The sequence below is a fragment of the Scardinius erythrophthalmus genome (genome assembly GCF_964197995.2).
Source record: "Scardinius erythrophthalmus genome assembly, chromosome: 10".
Taxonomy (NCBI): domain Eukaryota; kingdom Metazoa; phylum Chordata; class Actinopteri; order Cypriniformes; family Leuciscidae; genus Scardinius; species Scardinius erythrophthalmus.
The window spans coordinates 5,862,750-5,880,241 of NC_138230.1; the positions used below are offsets into that span (position 1 = coordinate 5,862,750).

General features: G+C 40.0%; 1 protein-coding gene across 1 annotated transcript in view; it reads left to right on the forward strand.

Moving 5' to 3' along the window:
* The window catches only part of LOC308697154 (uncharacterized protein), a 190,591-nt gene that overhangs the window by 139,038 nt on the left and 34,061 nt on the right, over positions 1-17,492 (forward strand). The window lies entirely within an intron of this gene.

Consider the following 17,492-nt stretch of genomic DNA (forward strand, 5'->3'; position numbering starts at 1 on the left):
TCAGAGTCCAGCTGTGTGTCCATGAAGAGTGACCGTTCTGGACAAACCAGTGAAATCAACTGATCTGAGGTACAGCATTAATGTCTGGATGGAGAGATAGAACTAACTAGATCTTTCTATGTGAGGTTTATCTGTCAAATTAACTATATTAATGCTTGTCTCAGTTCTATTATCTCTGTTCTATTCTATTACTTATAGCAACTTGCATAACTTTTACCTCTTTAATTTGTGGTAATCTATTATTGTAATATTTTGTTCATGACTCTCTATTAACTCTTTCCCCGCCATTGATGGATATTTCCAGCTTTCCATTGTAATACTTCAAATTAAAGCTAGGGTAGGTAATCCTGTTCAGAAACACTTTTTTTTATACTGGGTGAAATGGTCCTTCCATCCTGAGAGTAGTCAATACATTATGTGTATGAAAAAGGAATGTAAACAATCAGACCTCTGTAGCAGCTGCAGGACAGTAAAAACTCTGACCAATCACTGCCACTCGGTCCGAGTGTAAAGAACCAATCAGATGCCTTCATGTCTCGTGCCCGCGCCCCACTGCGTGCGCTCATCACATGTCACCGTTCCCGGAAATATTCAGCTCAAAGCACCTGCATATGCAGTCAGCGAAGGCAAACAAGGCAAAAACTACTTCCTCGGACCCTGCCCGCACTCTTGAACGACCTCCTCTGCTTCGCCGTCGACCCCGGACCTGTCCTCGAACCGACGATGCGGTACTTGTCTCCAGACTCGGACGTTAGTCTTCATTAGAGTCAACAATGTTTTCATCATGGAAACTCTTACATGCAAAACACCGTATATGTTATGAATCTTACACGAAATTCACCTTCATCACAGTGTAACTGATGGTAATGGAAAAACGTGTATCAATGCAACCTGTTTTTAGTTTTGCCTTATAAATATAGCTCGTTACCTATAAATATAGCTCGTTACCGAATCAAACTTTACCAGTATCGATATGCTAGCTTGATAGTGAGTACTAAAAGAAATCTTATTTGTTTATATTCATAGTGATAAAGTTAGGTATTTTATTACATGTGATTCTGACATGATGTCACTGTATGTACTGCGCTCCTTCCTCTCCACTCGTCTCAGGTAATAAATGCGTCTTCCAGCTGAGCCTGAGCGTTTGGCGTTGCGCGTTCATGTGTTTTGGGGGCGTGGCTTTGGAAGGAGCTCAGAAGGGAGGGGGTGGGAGTGAATGGAAATAATGAGCTGTGTTTATTGCAGATTAAAAGGTCTACAGTCACTCGATTTTTATATTCTCTTTTTCAGAGTACTTACATTTTAATTATGTACTGGTATATAAAGACAGTTTAACAAATTTGGAATGGTTTTTTTTTTAGAAAAATCCTACCTACCCTAGCTTTAAAGACAAAATTAAACACAAAAAATAAGGTATAAGGTATACTTAAAAATAAGTATATTTGCCAAACATCAGTTCAAAACAAATGCATACCAATTTTTTTTTTAAATGAGAAATACAACCACACCAGAAATCAACAATAGGCCTATGACACAATCACCAAAAACCAGCTCCAAAGAGTCCTTCACTATCAACTTAGTCCATAAAATGACCACACAGAAACAAAAACTGATAATATGGGAACATAATGATAATGTGGGTGTAATAAATATAAGGAACCTGTAATCCAAAGATTGATCTGTGCACAAAAAACATCAGTTCAAAGTCAGTTCAGTCGCAACCACAGTCTCATCGTAGCGAATAACTCAGACAAAAATAGTTGAAAAAAAAAAAAAAAAAAAAGGAAAAAATAAAATAAAATCTACAAGGGTGATCCAAACGAAGAAGAGTTGATGCTGGTGTAAAGTCTGTGGTGAATGCATAGATTCCGGGTAGCATCAAACAAATACAGTTGATGAAATATACGGCCTACAGTGACTCATTTCACACAAAAAGACAACACAGTTGTGCCTGCTTCCATTTACTTGTGATTACAAGAATGCATAAAACAACTATATTCTACGATCTTTGTTCTTGTTCAGATGCTCAGGGGACTGTTTAGCCATAGAAACAGGTAGATGGAGTAATCAGTGGTGGACGAAGTACACATACCATGTACTTGAGTTAAAGTACAGATACCCTAGGTTAAATATTACTCAAGTAAAAGTAGAAGTTTAGCCATAGAAACAGGTAGATGGAGTAATCAGTGGTGGACGAAGTACACATACCATGTACTTGAGTTAAAATACAGATACCCAAGGTAAAATATTCCTCAAGTAAAAGTAGAAGTGCTGCCTTTAAACATTCACTTGAGTAAAAGTAAAAAATTATTTGCCTTCAAATGTACTTAAGTATCCAAGTACTATGTTTTTTTTTATGGCTATAATGTCCTATAATAATTTTTGTCACAAGACTCTTGCTTAATTCTTTCTAGGTGAAGACTCTTAATGTCACTTTTGGCACACCAGTCTATTAATTTAAATGACATTATTTTCAGCATAGGCTTAGTTAGATCACAGTCTTTGGAAGCTGAACTTTTGAAAATAAACTCTGGTAATAAGGAACACTCCACTCCACCAGTCAAATGTTTTAGCATCATACATGTACCAATACAACATATTCTTTGAATTTTCACAACTTGTAATAATTACTTTAATTAGCAATTTGTTTCCTTCTTTAAATTAATATATTATGTTAGCTAATAACAGCATGATTTATTATCTTAGAACTGTACATTTCTGACATAGATAACTTGGACACAGTCACATCTGATAACAGATCCCTCTAAATTGTAATGTAGACACATACTTTCTGTAAAGCTGCTTTGAAACTTGTATTGTTTCATATATATGTATATGTATTGTGAAAAACTGTACAAATAAATGTGAATTGAATACGCTGCATGTAAAACAAGTCAAAATAGAATTTATATTCCAACATAAAATGTTAACATCGATTGATTGCCATCTCACGATATTTACAGAGCATTCAGGGCTTTAGCCCAACCTAAAATTGGGTATTTTCATTTAAAGGAATTAATTATAAAAGCGATTTAAGGGAATAAAGAAAAAGAAAGGCTTATTGTATTAGTGAAATAATTGTAACTTTTTGAAAATAATATTTTATTTTTAATAATGCATGCATTCTCTCTAAATGAATCAAGGAAATTATAGCATATTTTCAATTCAAAAAGGTGAAATTTAATAAATAAATAAAAAAAAGTTATTTGAAACTTTATTTAGAGTAATTTGTGTCACCGGATACTGTTTCTATTGTAAAAGTTTCTAAAACAGTGAAATATTAAATGTTTATCTACTTACATTTTACCAGGCATTCATTCACTTCTTTAATCATTTTGACATTGATGAGCTAGACCGCTGAACTTTTAGTCATACCAGAGCCCGTCTACGGAGAACCTTGGCACTCCCTATTAAGTCCTATTGTACCGAATTTTGGTTGTAGTTCCACCAGAATTCCACTGGGGGCGCTCGCAGGTGAGTGCAAAATGAATGGGAATGTATGGGGCTAGACGGCTAAATTTGTCTCTTTCACCCGATTGCCGTTGAGAAATCTCAGATTTGATTGTAGGTTTTGCAAATTCAACATGGGTTATAGGTCGAAAGTTGAATGAACGAGTACTTTTGTCCTTTCGATTTCTTACAGGTTGAGTTATTGTTGCCCATAACACGCTAGCATTCTGCTAATGAACGCTGATTGGTCAGTGAAGGACTGATTACAACCAGAGATACCGCTTGATGGCATCGTGGAATCCGAAGCGGGACCAGAAACAAACAAAACAAAAACTCTTCTAGCACGTGTGTTTACCTGTGTCAGCTGTGTTGTGTGTTTACCTGTGTCAGCTGTGTCGTGTGTTTACCTGTGTCAGCTGTGTGTCGTGTGTTTCCCTGTGTCAGCTGTGTTGTGTGTTTCCCTGTGTCAGCTGTGTCGTGTGTTTACCTGTGTCAGCTGTGTTGTGTGTTTCCCTGTGTCAGCTGTGTTGTGTGTTTACCTGTGTCAGCTGTGTTGTGTGTTTCCCTGTGTCAGCTGTGTCAGCTGTGTTGTGTGTTTCCCTGTGTCAGCTGTGTTGTGTGTTTCCCTGTGTCAGCTGTGTTGTGTGTTTCCCTGTGTCAGCTGTGTTGTGTGTTTCCCTGTGTCAGCTGTGTTGTGTGTTTCCCTGTGTCAGCTGTGTTGTGTTTCCCTGTGTCAGCTGTGTTGTGTGTTTACCTGTGTCAGCTGTGTGTCGTGTGTTTACCTGTGTCAGCTGTGTTGTGTGTTTACCTGTGTCAGCTGTGTCGTGTGTTTACCTGTGTCAGCTGTGTGTCGTGTGTTTCCCTGTGTCAGCTGTTTTGTGTTTCCCTGTGTCAGCTGTGTCGTGTGTTTACCTGTGTCAGCTGTGTTGTGTTTCCCTGTGTCAGCTGTGTTTCCCTGTGTCAGCTGTGTCGTGTGTTTGCCTGTATCAGCTGTGTCGTGTGTTTACCTGTGTCAGCTGTGTTGTGTGTTTCCCTGTGTCAGCTGTGTTGTGTGTTTCCCTGTGTCAGCTGTGTTGTGTGTTTCCCTGTATCAGCTGTGTTGTGTGTTTCCCTGTGTCAGCTGTGTTGTGTTTCCCTCTGTCAGCTGTGTTGTGTGTTTCCCTCTGTCAGCTGTGTTGTGTTTCCCTGTGTCAGCTGTGTTGTGTGTTTGCCTGTGTCAGCTGTGTTGTGTGTTTGCCTGTGTCAGCTGTGTTGTGTGTTTCCCTGTGTCAGCTGTGTTGTGTGTTTACCTGTGTCAGCTGTGTTGTGTGTTTGCCTGTGTCAGCTGTGTTGTGTGTTTGCCTGTGTCAGCTGTGTTGTGTGTTTCCCTCTGTCAGCTGTGTTGTGTTTCCCTGTGTCAGCTGTGTTGTGTGTTTCCCTGTGTTAGCTGTGTTGTGTGTTTCCCTGTATCAGCTGTGTTGTGTGTTTCCCTGTGTCAGCTGTGTTGTGTGTTTCCCTGTGTCAGCTGTGTTGTGTGTTTCCCTGTGTCAGCTGTGTTGTTTCCCTCTGTCAGCTGTGTTGTGTGTTTCCCTCTGTCAGCTGTGTTGTGTTTCCCTGTGTCAGCTCTGTTGTGTGTTTACCTGTGTCAGCTGTGTTGTGTGTTTGCCTGTGTCAGCTGTGTTGTGTGTTTGCCTGTGTCAGCTGTGTTGTGTGTTTCCCTCTGTCAGCTGTGTTGTGTTTCCCTGTGTCAGCTGTGTTGTGTGTTTACCTGTGTCAGCTGTGTTGTGTGTTTCCCTGTGTCAGCTGTGTTGTGTGTTTCCCTGTGTCAGCTGTGTTGTTTCCCTGTGTCAGCTGTGTTGTGTTTCCCTGTGTCAGCTGTGTTGTGTTTCCCTGTGTCAGCTGTGTTGTGTTTCCCTGTGTCAGCTGTGTTGTGTGTTTCCCTGTGTCAGCTGTGTTGTGTGTTTCCCTGTGTCAGCTGTGTTGTGTTTCCCTGTGTCAGCTGTGTTGTGTTTCCCTGTGTCAGCTGTGTTGTGTGTTTCCCTGTCTCAGCTGTGTTGTGTATACCTGTGTCCGCTGTGTTGTGTGTTTCCCTGTGTCAGCTGTGTTGTGTGTTTCCCTGTGTCAGCTGTGTTGTGTGTTTCCCTGTGTCAGCTGTGTTGTGTGTTTCCCTGTGTCAGCTGTGTTGTGTCTCCCCGTGTCAGCTGTGTTGTGTATTCCCCCGTGTCAGCAGTGTTGTGTTTACCCGTGTCAGCTGTGTTGTGTTTCCCTGTGTCAGTTGTGTTGTGTGTTTCCCTGTGTCAGCTGTGTTGTGTGTTTGCCTGTGTCAGCTGTGTTGTGTGTTTGCCTGTGTCAGCTGTGTTGTGTGTTTGCCTGTGTCAGCTGTGTTGTGTGTTTCCCTGTGTCAGCTGTGTTGTGTGTTTACCTGTGTCAGCTGTGTTGTGTATGTAACCCTGTATCTTTGAGCTCAGTTTGTCCTCTGTTCAACTTGCCTTGGTTGACAAAAGTTCAGTTTCACCGTTGGGGCCCTTTTTTAGTTTTAGTTAGTGTTTGTCCTACCACAACGAAGATGAAGAGGATGATCCGGGCAGTTCATCTAAAGCAATTTGATTCGTTGTCAAACACGATTGGCTCACCACCCAGCCACCCGGACTGGGAATCAATGAACCTCTGGAAGAACATCTGGAACGTCTGGATCTGTATCATTCCATGCAAAGGATCTCTGCACGATGTTCCCAACTCTTTACCAAAACCTGACCTTTAAATAAGGCCAAATTATTTCTTTCAATTACCATTCAGTGAATAAATGGACTGCTACAGGCTTCTACAAAATAAAATAAGATAATATTTCAGTACACCTATAATGCAATATAAAAATCTTTCTCTCGTTGTACAACAGCTCTTATGTTTCTTCTCAAGTATCAAAACTATATGAATTTCTCTCTAGTATCAAAAGTAAATTTACATAAATTGCATCCTTCATAAAGACACATTTCAAATTCAAGTTTTATGAAACCTTACTGTAGTAACATCAACAGCATGAAGAATAAAACTGCATGAATTTCATGCAAACATTAATCAAATTGTATCACTTTAAATTAGAGGCATTAAGGCGTTAGTGTGCTTATTTATCCCCCTCTGCACCGGTAACAGTGGAAAGAATGCACTAAAAATGTACCTCTTTACGCTTCAGTGACCACAATTAAATCCACAATTTTTAACATCATTATTTAACAAACTAACTATTTAACATCAGTATGAAAAGTTAACATTTCTTTTTATAACCCACAAACAAAATAATTTCTTGGTTTCAAAGACATTAACCAGTATTTCACTAGCCTATTGTGGCTAATTACCTTATTAACATATGCACACAGCAGGCTTTACACCTTTAGCTTTACACAATGAGCATCTTTGCATTGATTCACCCATTAACACAGATTAACATAGATGCTAGCGAACTCATAAACTCAACAGACTAGGTTAAATAAACAAAATGGGCATCAAAAGCCTGTTAGCATGAATATTAGCGAACTCAGATGCCTAGATAAACAACTCACCATTTTAATGGAATTCCCTGCCTTTAGCTCCGTGACAACAGTGGATTCAGGCACAGCTTTTGTTTACACTCTATGTTACAACAAGGTATAGTCAGTATAAGCAATAATGATTACAGAACTTGTTTAATTCACTCTATGTTGTTTTCTTATCTTACCATGCAGATAACGCAGCCTCCTATGCTCAAGTGCAAGCGCCAAAAGAATGTGCAGTGACGCAAAACTAGAGGCGTAGCTGTAACGGAGCCTAGCTGGCAGCTGATTGGTCAGCTCAGTGCCTCATAGAATTCACCCATTGGCTCACTTACAAGTCCATCAAAGATACAAAATTAAAGTTAACCCTTTCATGACTGGGTTAGACAGCTAAATAGGGTTTCTGATTATTAAACCTGGCTACACGTATTTCCCTTTGTCTGCTGTGTTGTATGTTTACCTGTGTCAGCTGTGTTGTGTGTTTCCCTGTGTCAGCTGTGTTGTGTGTTTCCCTGTGTCAGCTGTGTTGTGTTTCCCTGTGTCAGCTGTGTTGTGTGTTTGCCTATGTCAGCTGTGTTGTGTGTTTCCCTGTGTCAGCTGTGTTGTGTGTTTCCCTGTGTCAGCTGTGTTGTGTTTCCCTGTGTCAGCTGTGTTGTGTGTTTGCCTGTGTCAGCTGTGTTGTGTGTTTGCCTGTGTCAGCTGTGTTGTTTCCCTGTGTCAGCTGTGTTGTGTTTCCCTGTGTCAGCTGTGTTGTGTATTCCCGTGTCAGCTGTGTTGTGTGTTTCCCTGTGTCAGCTGTGTTGTGTGTTTACCTGTGTCAGCTGTGTTGTGTGTTTGCCTGTGTCAGCTGTGTTGTTTCCCTGTGTCAGCTGTGTTGTGTGTTTGCCTATGTCAGCTGTGTTGTGTGTTTCCCTGTGTCAGCTGTGTTGTGTGTTTCCCTGTGTCAGCTGTGTTGTGTGTTTACCTGTGTCAGCTGTGTTGTGTATTTCCCTGTGTCAGCTGTGTTGTGTTTCCCTGTGTCAGCTGTGTTGTGTGTTTCCCTGTGTCCGCTGTGTTGTGTGTTTACCTGTGTCAGCTGTGTTGTGTGTTTACCTGTGTCAGTTGTGTTGTGTGTTTACCTGTGTCAGCTGTGTTGTGTGTTTGCCTGTGTCAGCTGTGTTGTGTGTTTACCTGTGTCAGCTGTGTTGTGTGTTTGCCTGTGTCAGCTGTGTTGTGTGTTTGCCTGTGTCAGCGGTGTGGTGTGTTTACCTGTGTCAGCTGTGTTGTGTTTCCCTGTGTCAACTGTGTTGTGTGTTTGCCTGTGTCAGCTGTGTTGTGTGTTTGCCTGTGTCAGCTGTGTTGTGTGTTTACCTGTGTCAGCTGTGTTGTGTGTTTGCCTGTGTCAGCTGTGTTGTGTGTTTGCCTGTGTCAGCTGTGTTGTGTGTTTGCCTGTGTCAGCTGTGTTGTGTGTTTGCCTGTGTCTGCTGTGTTGTGTGTTTGCCTGTGTCAGCTGTGTTGTGTGTTTGCCTGTGTCAGCTGTGTTGTGTGTTTGCCTGTGTCAGCTGTGTTGTGTGTTTTCCTGTGTCAGCTGTGTTGTCGATGCCTCGAGAGAAAAGAAAGTGCAGAGCTGAACGCACCAGAGTGACTGAAGGATTGCCGTTAAGCAGTATCTCTGGTCGTATGATGTGTATGACGTCATTGACATTTTAAAAGACTTTTTAAAGCAAATAAGTGACTCTAAAAAAATCTAACACCCAGCAATGTGTAATTTCTTTGCATCTCCTTTCGAATACAACATACGACAGGTTTTGCGAAAGTGTAGAACTCGTGCAAAACACATCTTCAGCACAGCGACTCATTTAAACGCCTCTGATTGGCCGATGCGTTCAACAGACATGTCTGTGATTGGCTACAATGCTCAACGGAGTAAAACGCACATCGTAAGTTCCTTTAATGCAAAGGAAAAAATATAAATAAAACTGTAATATGCAATTTTCATGGTAATCGCGGCTGCTGTAATCTTATTCACATTTGTTTTTCTGATTAATTGTTTTGCTCTATGAGAAAGACAAGGTAACAACATATTCGGGGCTTTACTAAACACATTCGGGGCTTAAGCCCCCTTAGCCCAGCCCTACCGTCGCCCCTATACAGTGTTTTTGTTTTTCAAAATACTCAAGTGTGGTTTGTTTTATATGATTTATTTATTTATTTGCTCAAGATGTACCATGGTAATACTGGGTATACTATAGTTATGTCTGCAGTACCGTGCAAAGTACCATGGTAATATTTGAGGTACCATGGTTATATCTGAGGTAGTATGTACCTGTCACGGTTGTGAATTCATTGTTTCCTCTGTGTCTCGTGTCATTGTTTGTTTACATGTCTGTGAGTTTGCGTGAGTGGGCGTTGTCCCGCTCACGTGTTTGTTCAGTGCTCCAGCTGTTGGCAATCATCTCATTCCCCACCTCAGCTGTTTCACATTACCGTTCCCTACATATGCTCACTCATCTCTCCATTCCAGTGTCCATCCGTTGTTTGCTGTTCCTGCCTGTATGTTCGTGTCGTCTTCCGGGTTGTCGTGTCTTCAGTGGATTCCTGTTGTTTCACCGCACCCGAGCACAGATCACCGAGCACCAGCACCCAGCACCGAGCACCAGACCATCGAAGTCCCTGTGTGTCCGAGTCTGAGCGTCTCCCCCTGTGTGGACCATCTGGAATTATTACCAAGAAGCGAGATCGCGAGCGCACCCTGAGAAGGAACTGTCTCTTCCTGAATTGTCTTGTTCTGTGTTGAGTTCCAATAAATATTGTTCACCTGCTATTGCTTCCAGTATTTTGTCATGACAGTACCATGGTAATATCTGTACGGCAGAATGTACCATGGTTATATCTGAGGTACGGGTATGTACCATGGTAAATCTGAGGTACCATACTATGTACCATAGTAACATCTACAGTATACTGTAAAGTATCTACAGTATATAGTACTTCAGATATTATCATGGTACCATGGTACATTGTATGGTATACCATACCCCGTACCTACCCCGAAGTGACAAAATAAAATAAAATTTCTGTATCAAAATTTATAAGGAAAGACCAGCACTTTGTTTAGGCTTGGTTTGTAGGGAATTACAAACCTGCGCACGGTAACACTTTAAAATACGGATCCTTCGTTAATGAATAACTATGAGTAACTACAATTAACTAACAAGTAACTCTGATTAACGAATTAGTAAGTAATAGCACACAGATTTAAGTGGTAGTTCACCATTAACTAATCAATAACTACTATTTTTTAATACTTCACAGAGAACTACAGAATTTTTTTACAGATTTAAGTGGTAGTTCACTAATAACTAATCAATAACTACTATTTTTCAATACTTCCCAGAGAAATAATGAAAAAAATTCACAATTCATGCAAAACTAATTAATAACTAATGCAGGACAAATTACTAGCACTAGATTAACATTACTGCTAGATACTGTACACTAATTATCAATATGTAGTAGCGTAGCAGACTTATGATTTGGGAAAGCTGTCAATAATTAGCCTATGCACTGCTGTCTTTTAGAGAACTATTCATAAACTAAATCATTTTTAAGAATTGTTTTTATAAATGCACTTGTCTGGAACACTTACCCTGTGGCCGATTTTCCGGCATTCCTCTGGATTGGCTTTGAATAACTAGACTCATCATGGTGAGTACTGGAACATACTGAGTCATCAGCCAACCAAATACCAGTCTAATGTATATGCATGGAAGTTTATATGTAGGCTTAATGCGAGTATTTATAGGTGTATGCGTGCGTCAAGTTTATATATGCAAGTTATTCACAAGTGTATGCATTCATTACTAACATAATATGTATTGGTATGGATTTCATATTAGTGTGCACGTGTATTTCATATATGTATTTTGAACTAAGCAAAGTTTAAATCCTACGTGGCGCCTCATACAATTGTCACTTTCACACGCTCTCACTAACTTACACATCCATTTTCTCACGCAACTTACCTAAATGTATATCCCTCATACATAATATCGACCAATCAGTGTTTTTCAACCGCCCAAAGGTCGATATAACAGCTGGAGAACAATTGTCACATAACATTTACCTCAGGAAAGCCATTTAATGACCATGATAGGCTGTATAGTACATTATTTTGGCTAGAAAAAAGAGCTATAGAGAGTATTTTGCTAATTATGTGTAGGCCTACTATATTACATATTTATAATATTTTTTACTTGTATCATTAAACACAGTTGTTATTATGATAAAAAAATGCATTATATTTAATTACATTTTTTATTTTTATTACATTTTTACTGTCGACGGTGAGCCTCCCTTCCAAGCAATTTACTAGCGTTGTCATAGGAACGCTTCGGCTTTTGCCACCCGGAAGAACGTCTATTACTGTTGTGACGTCATGGTGAATTGTCGTATATAATCGTTTTTAAGTCAATAAACTCCTTTTTAATCATATTGATTATTTGACTGTCAAGTGTGTTTAAACAGTGCAGGTCAATTTGACCCATAACATGTAATTATTTTTTTAAAACAAATGTTTGGTAACATAAATATATTTACAATTGAAAGCATATTGACCCGTTAACGCTCCGACTCCGTTAGTCCGTTAACGTCCAACATTTTGAATTTTTTGAACAAGATAGCAAAGCTGCGCGCATAGGATTGTGGGTGATTTGAGAGCGCGAAGGCTACACATATGCATCCTTTCCTGTATATGGGATATTTTTCGAACGAAGGACTGAGTCCTCGGTGGAAATTCCGAGGATCCTCGACATTGGAACAGTCCTTCGACGGATGTCGATGACGTAGCATCCTCGAAATTCTGGCTTCCGAGGATCCTTCCTTGACATTGAGAAACGCCTGTAGTCTCTGGGGGCGGGGCGCTGTGTCGTAACGACCTCTCCTCATTCTCAATACCGTGTCAAATCAAAGAAAGACACAAAACAAACCAATCTTACTATATATAAAAAACAATTTCTAATCTAACTTAAATTAACGTTCACCAAAACCCCAAAATTGAAACAAAAGAAAAGATCTTCAGCGTCGAAGACTCCTTAAATAAACTACTCTTACTACAAACTAAAAAATACAGAGAATCTCACGTGTCGCTAAACTAGTGTTCTATACACAGCTGACCAATCAGTGTGGCACATGTATGTCACGTGATGTAACGAACTGCTCCGAGACACGAAGGTTGAGGATCCAAATGCAATGTTTTAATGAAAGGTTAATCCACAATTGTAAAGACAGGCAAAAGGTCAGAGCACAGCCAATCAAACAAACAAATCCAGAGGGTAACGCCGGTTTCACACTGCACGCATTAGCAGAGCGTAAGCAGCGCAGGAGCAGTGCGTATGGTGAGCGGGAGCAGGACACGAGCGTTTTGCTTTCACACGGGTGAACCGCAGCGTGTGTATAGACAGAGTACTCTATAATCAGGGTAAGTTGGCATTGCTTTATTTCGTTTTCAAATACATTTAAGAGAAAAGACTTGTCAAGAAGCTTATTTTATTAATAATTTAATTTATATAACTTTTGGTTCGTCTTTGTTTTTATTGTTCGGGCAACAAGTTTGTTTTTGGACATTTGTTTTCTTTTTAAATTGCTGTTGGTCATTTGATTGACTGTTTAAAACACAATAGATATCATCAATGCGCTTTTTGGGTAAAACTGCGGTGTATTTTGGCCATGATCAATGCATTGTCACTTTAATTCAGCGTAAGCGGCGCAGCAAAAATAGACCAGGCGCCGAAACGATCGCGGCACTGCTGCTTCTGCTCTGCTCCTGCTACGCGCTGCCGCGCCGCCTCTGCGTGCGGTGTGAATGCACTCGTTGAATAACATGGACGCCGAAAAAAATATAGCTGCGGGCACGCTCATCTTGATCAAACGCGTTGAGCCTGGTCATCGATGGATGGACCTAGTCCCACTCGCCACAACAGAGACACTTTATTTCAGTCAATTGGCATAGATTGGCATATCTTCACATTCACACCACCAGTCCGTGTTGACTCTCATCCTCACATCCTCAGGCTGTTGAGCGATCGCAACCTCCTCCTCCTGTCGTTCTCTTTCCAAAGCATGCAATTCATCTTCTGAAAACTGTGGTTTATAGAGGTATGGTTCTAGATCTTGACTGTCTGAGACGTCAGCCTCTTCGTCACTCACAAAATCAGCCATGTTCATCGCCATTCATGAACAGCAGTATATTTTTTTCTTTTTTTTATTGAACAGTATTAATTTATAAACTCAAAAAGGGACCAATAATATGCAGACAAAAATAACTCCATTCGTATATATGTGCATATACGCCTACATGGGTTCATATGTATAGAACAAAAAACAACTGCATATTTAGAACAATAAACAAAAGCATAATTCAAACATTTAAGGGGGTTACAAATTGCAAGGAAAAATAAATAAATATATCTTAGACAAAAAAAGACAAGATCTTAGAAAAAAAAGAGACTCATACATGTTTTTATACAGTTTACAAAGGAACTGATTATCTTTGGATAAGTATTTAATGGATGCTAGATAATTCTTACATTCATTTTTAAAACAAGTTAAAGAGGGTTTACTTGCCACTTGCTTTTATGAATATGATATTTACCCAAGGAAATAATAACGTTTAAAGAGCATATTGCAGGTTAAAAAAAAATCTAAATTAATATATAACAGTGTATGAAAATACCATATGAAAAGATAATGCAGGATTTAAAATGGTTTAAAATGACATAAGGACACCAATTTAGTAGATAAAGTGAGCGTTTCTTTGACTGCTCGTAAAAAAACGCTTTTTTTCAACATCGCGTCATTTTACGTCACAAGAGGGAGATGTGTGCTGTGCTCTCCCGCTGCTCAGTGCAGAGTAGGTTGGTATTCAGTAAGAGCGGTCGTGAGTCAGTGTGTTTTCAGTAGTTTTCGTATTTCAATTTATCATCGTCATGGTAAATTATTGTGTTTGTGGAGCTTGCAAAAACTCCAGCCTGTCAGGACATCGAGTCCACCGGTTTCCTAACAAGAAAAAGGACGGCGCTATCTTTCGTGCCTGGGTGCGGTTTGTGCAGGTGAAGAGACGGGATTTCTCTTCCGCTTCGGCTTCGGAAAACGCGGTCGTGTGTAGCGTTCACTTCAGATCGGAGGATTATCGTCCCGGCGATATGATGGAGTTCAACATGGGATACCGAAGTAAGAACCGAGTGAGACTCAGAGCTGGTGCGGTTCCTTCAGTGCACGTAGCTTCGGGTTCTCCCGCTGGCGGGAAACATGATGGTCACGGATCCGTCAGAGATGCAGCTCGACGAAAACGTGAACTGTGCACCGTAAGTCTTTTTTTTTTACATTTACTAACAAACAAATCAGTCAACATAATGATTTAAATAATGAGAAGCAACGTGACGTGTATAAGTTGTTGTAAAGTACCGGAGCTAGCTTGTTAGGCATAATAACTAATGCTAGTTGCTAACACAGCTAATTTGTAATTTATTGTCATGTTTGTTTATAAGGATTTAGCAGAAATTGCAAGTAATGAAGTGGGAGATACATCTTCAGCCAGTGCTGCAGTGTTTGTTGCTGACCCAGAGCAAGAGCTTTTCTCTCCACTGGCCCCTCAATCATCTGTGCATCACTTTGGCTCACAGTGTGACCTCAGACCTTCACATCGTTCATTAGGTGGATTAATATTTTACATTAAATATAATTTTACATGAACTATCCAGTGTCTTCTTTTATTTGCTTCTAAGAAGAGTCAAGTTACGTTATAGTCTATCATTGCTCAAAGTAAAAAAATATATTTATGATGTATCATATACATGCTGTTACACAATTGTATAACTGGACCTATTTTTATTCTAGCTGTCCAGGCACAGCCCAAGATGGTCAGTGTGGGGACTCAGACAGAAAGGTTTGAGAAATCAACATCAACTCCACTGCCCAGTCCTGTGCATACCGATGATGAGTCATCCTCTGTTTTCATGGACAAACCTGGTGATATGTCTTGGATCCCAGAGGGGGACATGACAAGTGATTCATCTGATGAGGAACCACAGCAGGAATCTCACCCTGACCTCAAGTAAGACTTTTTTTTTTTTTTTTTTTTTTTTTTATATGATCAAATTGTGTCAAGTCAAAAATAATGTTTTTCTTTTTTTTTCAGTGCTGCTGATAAGTTCATTGTGTGCCAAAGCCAGTTGATGTCTCTTTTTACCATTTGCCCAGCCTGTTGTGGGGAAACCCAAGGCAATGTTGAGAAGCAGGAGGGAACTTTTGTAAAAATAAAGCAAGTAAGAAACTATTTGTGTTTTCTGGTAGAAAATGATGTTGTAACATAACTTGTATAGTTTGTTTTAATTATTATACTTTTTTGTTTGTATGTTATAGTCATTTTCTGCCTTTCACATCTCTTAGGTCTGTGCAGCATGTGGGTATCAGCGTTTTTGGCAGAACCAGCCAATGCTGCATCGAAATATGCCAGCCTGCAACCTATTACTGAGTGGGGCCATCCACTTTTCAGGTTGCATGGCTACCCAGACCATCAGGATGTTGAAGCTGTTTGGGCTTCAGAGCATCAGTGCCAGCACCTTCTTTCGCCATCAGCGCTTGTACACGATTCCAACCATCGTGCAGGCATGGCAGAATGAGCAGGCAGGGATCATCAGAGATCTGAAAGAGATGAGGGGTGGACTCATCCTGTCTGGTGACTGCAGGTAGCACACTTCAGCTTATATCATTAAAATGGAAAACAAGTCTAAACTGGATAATATAGTTTAATGTATTAGTTTTTGTGCTTAACCATATGAATTAAACTGTTTTTGACATTCATAGGTCAGATTCTCCTGGCCATTGTGCAAAATATGGCACATACTCTTTGATTGAGGACAGAATCAACAAGGTTTTAGATCTTCAACTTGTCCAGGTAAGTTAATATTATCAAACACACATATCACCTGTTTAATGTTACACAGTGAGATGACAAAATATTTTTTACAGAGCTCCGAGGTCCCAAGTAGCAGCTGGTGTGAGTTAGAGGGCCTAAAGCGCAGCATGAGTTTTCTGACTCAGCAACATATGCAAGTGTCAGCCCTGATCACAGACAGAAATCGGCAGGTAAAGAAACGCACATGAATCTTTCCCCTGACTCTATTTACAGCTAAAATCAAATGTTCTTATAATCAATGTGTTTTTTCAAACATTTCAGGTTGCCAAGTGGGTGCGGGAGGAGTTGTGTCCCAAAGGAACAAGCCATTTCTTTGACATCTGGCATATTGGAAAAAGTATGTATCTTGATGAAGGTAGTTTTGTTTATATTGTCTATAATTACATTTTCCTTTTTAACATTTTGTGTTTCTGTTGTGAAACAGGTCTAGGGAAAGCATTAGATGCTGCTGCAAAGGAGAGGGAGTGTGAAGAACTGAAGCTGTGGAGGCCAGCTGTTATTAACCACCTCTACTGGACTGCCGCTTCCACTCCTAATGGAGATGCAGATGTGATGGAGGCCAAGTGGAAAAGCATGGTCAACCACGTTCAGGACATCCACGAACATGGCACTCCTACGTTTCCCTGCTGTGCACATCCACTTCTGGAGGGCGAAGCAAGGAACAAGGAATGGCTGGAACCAGGTACAAAATACTGTTTATTAGGGATGCGCCAAGCCGATACCTATGCTGAGTATCGGATTCGATACTGCCATTTTTGCCGGATCGGGTATCGTATAAGCGCTTTGTGCCGCACTGTATTGGAGCCTTTCATATCATAATACAGTGACTCAAAGAAATATTATTAATAGCCGTTCTTGTTCTGTACTATCTATCATATGTTTCTGCCTCATTAAACAGCTGTGCTATACATAAACATTTTTTATAGTAGGCTATAAAATAATTGTTTTTTATTAATGTATTTTACAACAATGCAAAGAGCAATGGGTAAAGTTTTACCAGATTAGGTGTTACACTTATTGTCTCTTAATTGTTTCCCACTAAATGTTTTTTTTTCTTCCCCTAAATGTTCAGATTTTTCTAGACTAAATTTTACTGCTGATTTATCCACTAATGTAGTTTATAATAGCATTTTTGTCACAGATTATGATAAATTATTTTTTGGATGTGTTGTTTTTCTTTATGAAGTTGTCTGTATTAAGTAGATTGTTTAACACACAAAATGGTGATTATCAGTTCAACACACAGTTATATAAATTCTACTTGATTTTTTGTTTTTAAAATGGAGCTGGTATCGGTCGATACTCTGAACTTTTGGTATCGGATCGATTCTGAAAAAAATCCCACCTCATTGTGATCGTACACAACTTAAAAACAAAATGTTTGTTTATGCAGGATCAACTGTAGCAGTTAAACTGGAGAGTGTAGCTACTAGAACAGCGCTGGTAAAGGATGTTCGGCAGTTGTCCCCACAGCATCAGACTTTTTCACTGGAGGCATTTCACTCCCTTATCCTGCACTTTGCACCAAAGCACACTGGGTTCTCCTTTCTTGGGATGTACAGCAGGTAAGTGTGTGATGT